General features: G+C 42.9%; 1 protein-coding gene and 1 long non-coding RNA gene across 4 annotated transcripts in view; one reads left to right on the top strand and one right to left on the bottom strand.

Moving 5' to 3' along the window:
- The window catches only part of ATAD1 (ATPase family AAA domain containing 1), an 18022-nt gene extending 17648 nt beyond the window's left edge, over positions 1–374 (bottom strand). The window contains exon 1 of the mRNA XM_085306144.1: positions 251–374. The gene's annotated coding sequence lies outside the window, so the exon portion shown is untranslated. The remainder of the gene's footprint in view (positions 1–250) is intronic.
- Positions 1–8723, top strand: part of LOC146595222 (uncharacterized) — a 9345-nt gene extending 622 nt beyond the window's left edge. The window contains exons 2-5 of one of the 3 annotated variants that reach the window (XR_014895981.1): positions 669–759; positions 3662–3718; positions 5276–5313; positions 8430–8723. This is a non-coding gene — a long non-coding RNA (uncharacterized LOC146595222). Of the gene's footprint in view, positions 1–419; positions 760–3661; positions 3719–5275; positions 5314–8429 lie in introns of those variants that run through there. The other 2 variants (XR_014895982.1, XR_014895980.1) reach the window with 2 other exon arrangements.
- Positions 8724–9299: the final 576 nt, after the last annotated feature.

Raw genomic sequence — 9299 nt, 5'->3', positions numbered from 1 at the left:
CGTTACAGCCGAGGGAAGCAGAGGGTCAAGCGCCAGGGGAGGGCAGGCCGGGGGTGGCGACACGCCGGAGCCGCGCCGAGGCGGCCGGCGATGCGAAAGCGGGCGTCGGTCAGGGCCGGCCCCGCCGCCCGTGACCTTCCGGCGGCCTGGCAGGTGCCGGCGCGGAAATGGGGCCCGGTACGCGGCGACGGCGGCGGGTGCACGCTCACTCCCCCTCCCTCCCCTCCTCCCTCTGCGCCCGCTCTCTCACACGGCCGCGCGAACCGGGGGGTCCCAGCGGCGGTGGCCGGACGGGAGGAAGGCGGCGGTCGGCAGCCCGACCCCTCAGCGCCTCGCTCGGCGTCGGCCGCGTCCTTCGCTTCCGTTCTCCGGCCGGCTTCCGCGGCCCGGCACGAAGGTTCCGCCCGCAGAGGGGGGCGGAGCGCGCTAAGGCGCCGTTAGCGGCCACCGTGGCCGCGGCTCCCAGCCGCGGCGTGGAGCGGGCTGCCGGCCTAGCAGCTGCGGGCCGGCGGCCTGCGGGAGGCAGTGTTCGACTCGGGCCCCGGAGAGGGCACTAAGAGCAGTAGCGGGCGAGAGGCGGGGAAGCAGCCGGTGGCGGGAGGAGAGGTGGGCACTAGGAAGCGGCCTGGAACAGCCCTCCCGCTTTTTCTCCGCCGTTTCAAACGGAGGGGGCTTTAAATGAGGCCAGGCTTGCAGCTCGTGGCTTTCCTGAAGCGTCCGCTTGACAAGCTCCTGTACATCTCCTTTCTGCGCCCTGCAGTGAGTATTCCAGTCTGTGGACTTACCATCCTAGACTACCTAACCTCAAACTTCACTCGTGCTGTTGTTAGTCTGCTGAAAACAACCCCCAAGGCCACAGATACTGAGTTGATGTCTTCACAGCAGTGGGCTTGGGACATAGAGGGTTTGGATGTTTCTCTTTTTGCACAGGTATCCTGACTATAATTGCTCGTTGTTTCAAGTTTTTAATTTAATAAATATAAGCAGAGCAATTTAAGAGAACAACTAAATAAAGAAAAATGTCTGTTTTCCATCTGTTGCATCAGCAGGTTACATACTAAGGTTAAGCAGAATAAAGTTTAATACATATATTTATTATATTAGTAATAACCTACTGACTAGGACTTACCTCAAGTAAAAAATGGCCATGGTTCTTTGATAAAACTATAGTATAATGTTTTGTCAAGTAAGTATGACTATTCAGTAAAAATTTTCCTTCTTCCATTGTACTAATGTCCTGTTCCACCCTTCTCTTTCTCAAGGATAACTTCTAGATTAGAAGTTTATCTTCTAGCACCCCAAGCCACCTAACACTGCAGGTGTCAAATCACCAAGACACTATAACACAATATGTCTATTAAGTGATCAGTTCTACATATGCACAAACATAACATCATGGCCAGAAGATATTTAAAACAATATGAATATTGAAAGGTTCTATTTATCTTCTGGAAGTATTTCTTATTATTTAAGTGGATGTTTAATACTGCCTGCATAATCAGTTTCAATGGTAACACAAAGCTGTTTTTACTATTTGCAATTACACGATCACAATGATAAAAGGTCTTATTTTCTTGTTTCTCAGTCACAAACTGTTTTCCTTAAAATTTCAAGCCACAATGTGGTTCTGCCATCAACTACAAGACTCATCAATGCCAAACTATTTTAAGAAAAATAAACAGCTGTGAAAACATGAGCTTGCAGCAAAATGTTTTCTATATCTATAGCCTATGTAGATATACATATTTATTACATTTTCAGGCAATGTAGGTGACGTGCATTCATATTGTATGTGTAATTTTAAAATGGGTATGGAAAATTGTGTACTTTTTAAAAATAAAATCTTAAATATTCACATAAATTAAATATCTTAAATATCTCTACTCCCATCAAAGCAAAATGATAGATGAGTCATTAAATAGGTCAATTTCTGAACTGTTCTTACTTTATGTCTCTGTAACATGGAACTGTGTTGTTGTAGATAAACCTGAAGCTTGAGATCTATTTTTATCTGGAAAAAATGGCTTCAAGATATTTGGAAAAAATAAGATGAAGCTCAACTTAGTTTCAGAATTATTCAGGAAAAAAATAGATTCCAAACTGACTAGTAAACAAGCAGCCTGACTAACTGAGAAAATACAAAGTGTCTACAGAAAAGAAAAAAAAATGGTTATGGAGAGTTATTGATCTGTTAATTAAATAGTAAGTGCTGAGGAATTTTAGCACTAGGGGAGCATTTTAGTGCAGGGTAGAGACATCTGAGAGAGCTTTAAAAAAAGCTCATTTGGATATGCAAGGAAATCCCTGGCATTGCAAACTCCAGTCAGGTTAATATGCCCTGCTTCAGAGAAAGTAACCTAAACATTTTAATGGATGAATGATATTTCAGCATCTAAGAAGCTACAGTGGTAGAGCTCCCCATATATTCCTGTTAATGTATTTCCAGTTGGTTCAAGGTTAATTACTTTTCATGTCCTTTTTTTCTGTTTTTCCTTAATAACGCCCTGATTATTTTTTTCCTTTCCTTTCCATGTTTTCCTTCTTTGTGGGGCTGTCCTTCCCTTCTCTGACTTCAGGCAAATGGCTTTCTAAGCTCCTGCCATAGACCTAGCAGAAAACCTCAGCCTCTGAGTAGTTTTTTTTTTTTTTTTAAAGATGTCACTGAAGTCTTAAAACTTTCATAGCAAAGGTATCTCAATATTGTAGAAATGTTGGTTGGAAGGGACCTTCGGAGGTCCCTGCTCCACCTTATACTCACAGCAGGTGTCACCAGCACTAGGTCAGGGTCATGGCTTGGCCCACTAAGCCCGGACACCGCTGCCGAGACTGAGATCTCCTGTATTTGAGGTGACCTGTCCTAGGGTTGTTCCCTCTCTCAAGGAAAAAGTGTTTCCTTACGTACAGCCTGAACCCCCGGGACTGTGATCTGTGGCATTTCCCCTTGTTATGTCATCTGTCGCTGCAGAGAAGGGTTTGGCCCCATCCATCCCTTCTGTCCCTGGCCATCCTGCTGCAGCCAGGGCCTGCTTGTAGACACCCCACCCCACTTGAGCATCCCCATGGCCAGACCCAACAAGCTCAGCTCCTTCCCATCTCCTCATGGATCAGGTGCTCCAGGCCTGGACCTGCTTTGCAGCCTCCATGGGGCCTCATCAGGGTCCCTGCACCCCAGTATGGATGTATTTGCCATCCACCTACTCCAGCACCATGTAGCAGGGATAATAATGTCCTTCATACCATTGAGGCTATATGGCAAAAGCCTGCATTCCTGCATTGAGGAGGGATGGCCCAGACCTCTGGCAGAGGCAGGCACACGTGCACGGGAGCACCATCTGGATGGCATAAGGGCAAGCAGAACACAGCAGCCTAGGAGCAGGCATATTGGCATTAGCACCTGCAAGAAGGCTGGGAACGCAGAGAGAGGGGGCTCCAAGTTACCTACCTGACATACTGACACCAGCACAGAGCTTGGTCCAACTTACATGACATGTAGAATGCAGGTTTAGCTGCTCTTTCCTTTAACTCAGTGGTTGCAAGTAGAACAACCCCAATCAAAGGACTGGCCAGGTCTTAATGGATAACTTAATAGAAATACTCTGCACAGCACAGTTGATAAAAAATAAAAATACATTATCACAGTTATTTTTTATGATTGCTGTAGAAGAATGAACAAACTGAACTCCAGCTGAGAAGCAGCAGCATTTCAGAGGCTAATAAGGCAAGTTTGGAAAATACAATAATTGGCTGATTTGAGATGCTGCTAGAATCCATCAGAAGGAAAATCATCTAAATTTAATAATTAATCAGTAGTTTTCTGAAAGATGTTGAGGCAATGGACTTCAAATTTCAACTTACATTGCAAAAGAAAAATAGTAACTTCTAACAATGCATATTAAAACAGAAAATTGTCCAAAAAGGTTAAAATGGGGGTTCTTTCTAATGACTGTAATTAGTCAAATGTCTTGGCAACTTGTCTGCTGTTTTTTTCAACTATTCTGCTCCTTCACCAATGTCACTGATTTTTTAGAGCATTTTAGACTTAGCTTTTCTCTGAGACAGAGCCTTATGACTTATTTTGTTCTTACTTGTAATTTATATATTGTTCACGGGCTTAATAAAAAAAAATCCAACAGCTCACTTAGGAACCTGTTTTTCAAGAGCAGTTAACTTCTTATGCAACATTAATTTTACTACGGGATGGGTCATTATTAAACATCATCACTTGTATACACAAGCAGGAGATGCTTCCCCTACAGATGAGTCAAGTGAGAATTTTTTTAGCTTTTGGATACAATGACTTGTGGAGCAGATCTGCTGCTTCTGATCTACAGTTTTTTCACTGTACCTGTTCCACTAAACTTTACTTCTCAGGTAAAACATAGATGCAATATTTCCTTCTTATACCTGCTCACTAGCTCATGTTAAAATCCGGACAGTCTCCTCAGTGATCCAGATAAGATGTGATCTCATTACAATCCATCCATCATCAAATCAGTGAGGTGGTGTTTTTGTCATTAAATCTATATACAAAAAAATACTTAGGTTCTCAAAATTGTGATTTTTACTAAGGTGCTTTCCTGGCAGTTTTGGTTTGGTTCCATTTATTGAATTACTATAACCTACATAAAAAAAATAATGTTGGAAACAACTTTAGTTTCTTCAGCAGTATTGCAGGTTTCCACCTTTCTCTGCTATGTGCTTCTATAGCTTTTGCAAATAAAAGATGTATTTAATCAAAGAATAAGTATGTGTCAATATCTGAGTACATCTATTGATTTACAAAAGGCCTTCCTTTTTCTACTGCTCCTCCAATATTTTATGGTAAATAAAATTATAATTTTTAGGCATATTTTTAAATCTATGTAGAATGTGTCAACAGTTTCCCTTTGATGCTTTATAAAATGAACAAGATACAATCAGTGATGCTGACAGTTTTTGTTATTAATTTGAGGCTTATACTAGTTTTTATAATCAATCCTCTGGAATAGAAAAAAAGATAATCATTTATTTTACTGTCTGTATTTCATGCACTAGGAGAATGGTATTGTGTTTGAATTACCAATGCAATCAGAAAATATTTAGGACTCTTCTGTTTTTTCTCCCACTCTTAAAAAAATGACATCTGTTTTGTTGCAATTAAGGATAAATGCAAGCACACATACAAATAATAAAAAACTTCAAACCTACATTTTATTACAGCTATTTGACAGCTGTGGCACTAACCTTCAAAGAAAAATCCACTGCTAAAAAGTTCTTAATTTTTTTTTTCTGATAGATGCAATTTTTCAGAAGCCAAACAGGGTCAGTTTAAAGGTAAGGCTGATGCTTCTGTTTTTTTACTGTGCAGAATTCATAACTTACATTGGATCTTAATTTCTCACATGTTGAAATACAGTTATTTCTTGAATCAGTATTAATTTAAAGTGGCAAGAATTACCAGTTTCATCCTGTTTTACTAAGTGCACAGCCAGTTTCATAACCTTTACATTCTTGAAGGCTCAATATAGGACTTAACTAATTCTAAAACGCGATCCTGCAAGAGTCTCAGAGAGGAAAGACTGGTCGTCTTACTGGAGCTTTCCATGTTTGCATAAATCTAACCATGGAGAGGGGCTGCTGTGCCATCACTGCTGACACATGAGCTCATGCTGTCCACAGACCATGCTGTTCAGGAGCTGGTGCTGTTATCTTGGTGCTGAGCCATCAGAGGCTAACACTTGTTAGCCTTGTTCCCAGTGGCAGTGCGATTTGAGCCTCAGTTTTCAATTCATATCTTCTAGTGAAAGTCTGAAAGAGAAAGGTACTGGAAATCGGGGGCTTATACGGAAAAGGAAAGGTCTTTGTGGCAGCTTCTGTCCTCGCCCATGAGTTTCTCATGCTTCCAAGTTCCTGTATCACAGGTACTGTGGATCTCAATGTCTGAAATATGAATAATGTATATCCAGCAGTAAAGGAAGACAAATCTTTGGAAAAGGGAAGACACACCCCAGAAGCAAGGGTCTGATACCCAATTCCTACCCAGACCCCAATACTACAAACTTGCGCCTAGTCAAGTTTACTTGTGGTAGTAGATCCACTGAATTTGGTGGCTTCACTGCAGTCATACAGCTTCTTACCTGCATAGGGCTCACTTTGTGGAAATGCTGCAACTGGCTTCATCACTCAGAAGGCAGCCAGAAATTTGTAGGAAATTGGAAGTGTAAGATTCCTGAGGACTCCGTTTATGTAAAAGAATTCCCAGGTGAGAGGCAAAACAAGCAGGAAGTGCATCTTCTATCAAAGTACTCGAGATAGAGTTCTTCGGAGAGAAGCGAGCCAGAGTTCCCCACGCATTTGGCATCCTGTGGCTACTGGGATAAATCAGCTGAGTTGTGTGCAGTTAAATGAGATGTAGATGGCAGGGTCAGGGAAATGCAGAGCTGTTGGAGAGACCAGCTACAGGTGATGGGTATGTTCCACCTGACCCTGAAACCTTGCATCATACATTATGCTTCCTAGTTAAGGACAGATCTAGAAACTAGCAACATGAATTGATCAGACTTTCTGAGCCACAGGTTGTATTGTATTTTATAGCTAATTCTTTCACAAATCTGTCTAGTCTCCCCTTGAATCCCTATAAACTTTTAGCATCCAAGACATTTGGTAGTGCAGTTCCACAGTTTAACATTATGTCATGTCACTAACTACCTCTCTTGGTTGTTTTGAACCTGTTGCCAGCTCATTTCATCTGGTGTCCCTATATTTTATATGGAAGAAATGTTAAAGAAAACAGTCTTTGTCCAACCTCTTCAGTAACTAACGTTTTTATAGATCCCTAGCTAACTTTGCCAGGGTGAAAAGTTCCAAACTTCATGGTTCCTCAGTGAAAAGCCGTTCTGCAGCTTTGGTCATCCATACTTCCCTTTGCTGAATCTTCTTCAGATGTGCTCTACACTTTTTTAAATGGGACCTGAACTGTAGACAGAGTTCAAGATGGAGACATACCATCAATTTAAACACAATTATTTTCACTCTCCCTTTCCTATTAATTCCTGGCATAGTCATGCAGCTTGGATAATGGGATTTCAACAGTGGTTGCCATTACAAAGATTGTCACTGCATAGCTTGATGAAAATCGATCCCAGGACTTGCTGGCACAATGGCCATTGATAGGATATTTTCTGCTCAGGTTGGTTTTTGGTCTTGTTCTAACCTAGACTCAGGAAGCTAGCCAAAGGAGTTTCAACTGAGCCATATCAGCTTCCTAGCGACATGTCATGTAGTTGGACGTTAGAAAAAGAGGGAGAGACTTTACGCTTTCAGGACCGTTGGAAATGTTTTAACACATGGTTTTGATTTGCTAAGCACAAGTATATTTGCCTATGGATAACCTTTGAGTCCAAGGCCTAAAAGTAGGCACGGCCATGAAATCTTTTCATGGGTTCATTGCATACATTTGTAGGTCAGAAAAGAACATTATAATCTGGCTGTGCACACTAGTTGATCCCAAAATAACTGTGAGCTGCCACTGTGAATAGGAAAACATGGCCCTAAGATGTCTTAGGCGCAGTGTTTCTAGCAGAGTTTAGAAGGGATTAATACCATTGTCCTTGGCTTTGGCAAGATACCATTTAGAACACTGCATGCCATTCTGGTCGTGTATATTGAAGAGAAATGAATAAAACTGAAACTAGAGCAGAAAGCCACTACTGAGATGAAGGAGAATGGAAAGTTAGGCGAGCTGAGCTAGCTTAGCCTAGTCAAAGGCCAAGATGGACGTTTCTGGCTATAAATGCACAAAGGGTAAATATGATGGAGTAAGAGCTATTTAAGGCCAACACTGGCACAAGAACAAACAGATATAAACCAGTCACAAATATATTTAGCATGAAAATCAGAAGAACGTTCTGGGAACAGCTTCTCAGTGGGAATTATGGTGGCAAAAGATCTTAAGATGAAACTTGATACATTTGTGAAATGAATTATATAATACAGCATTTGCAAAGGCTGGAGGTTGCAGTGACTCAGGAGATCCTTTTACCTTACTTTCCAATTTATTTTGACCCTGTTGAGGCACAGCATGCCTTAAATTCCTCTACCTGTTCTAACCATCTGCAACTAGACTTCAGCGCCTCTCTTGAAAGTCATTTAAAGATGGAACAAGACAACGAATTTATCATATCCTTTGGAGTACCTGAAACATGAATTCCTGTTGACCGTTTCTCAGAAAGGAAACAGTTTTAGAAAGTATTGTCTAACATATAAATAAAAATTTATATTATCTTTTTWTATATATATATTTAAATATATATTATATATATTTTATATATTATATATATTCTAGTTATACTGGGAGTGTTTTCTCTTCTGTTTTTATTCCATGAGGATTTTTGGAAAAGTCCATCATTCCTTATAAAACTAACAACTGCCTTCTCCTTCCTTTTAAACAGGCTTTCTTCAAAGGTACATTATCCTTGATCTGCACAGAGTATCCCTCAAATTACTCACTGTCCACCATGAGAATGCTTCATATAAAGTTATACATTCTAAGCTGCCTTTAAGTATGCTGTTCTGTATTACCTCAATGGGCTTAACATTTCACCTGTCTGCACAAAAGAAAAAGCCACAGCCGTATCAAACTCTGATAATGATAGTAAACTGAGGCTCCAGCCAGCTTTCATACTCAGAAGTCCAACCTGGGATGGGCAATCGTCACTGCCTTAATAAAGCAGTTTTCAGACTTATGCAACAGTGTTTATCTGTAAAAGCTGCAAAGGCATTTTCCCCATTTCAGTGAAGGCTGGTTTGGAGTTAGAGATAGCACTTTTCACTGTCAGGATAATTGGTTTTCATCACCCAGGGTTTGTGTGGGGGGGAGTCAGTCACCAAGGTCGTGGCTAAGCTGAGCGCATTACTCAGCCTGCTCCCCAAAGCCCGCAGCACTAGAGCTACAGGCCCCGTAACAGAACGAGCAGCAGCTCCGGCACAGCTGAGTGCCCTGTGCCCACAGCGTCTCCCCCGGGACCTGGGCGGCTGCAGGGGGCAGTAGGTGCTCACGTACCGCTGCCGCAGGGGCAGGACGGCGGCGCGGATCATTTAGCGTCAGGGCGAGCTCCCCGGGCGCAGGCAGAGGCGCACACGGTTTTTTTTTTCCGGCGGTCGGGGCGCGGCGCTGGGCCACGGCCCCCCGCCCTCCCTCCCGCGGCGGCTAGGTGAGCAGCGGVCCGGCCGCCCGCGGGCGGAGCGAGGCCCCCTCGCACCTACCCGCCCCGCGGGGGCACCGCCCCGGGCTGCCGCCTCGCAGCGCAGGCCGCGGCTCG

The sequence above is a fragment of the Rhea americana genome, unplaced genomic scaffold, assembly GCF_003343005.1.
Source record: "Rhea americana isolate MKP2758 unplaced genomic scaffold, rheAme1 scaffold_233, whole genome shotgun sequence".
Lineage (NCBI taxonomy): Eukaryota > Metazoa > Chordata > Aves > Rheiformes > Rheidae > Rhea > Rhea americana.
This window is presented reverse-complemented; position numbering and strand designations above follow the sequence as displayed.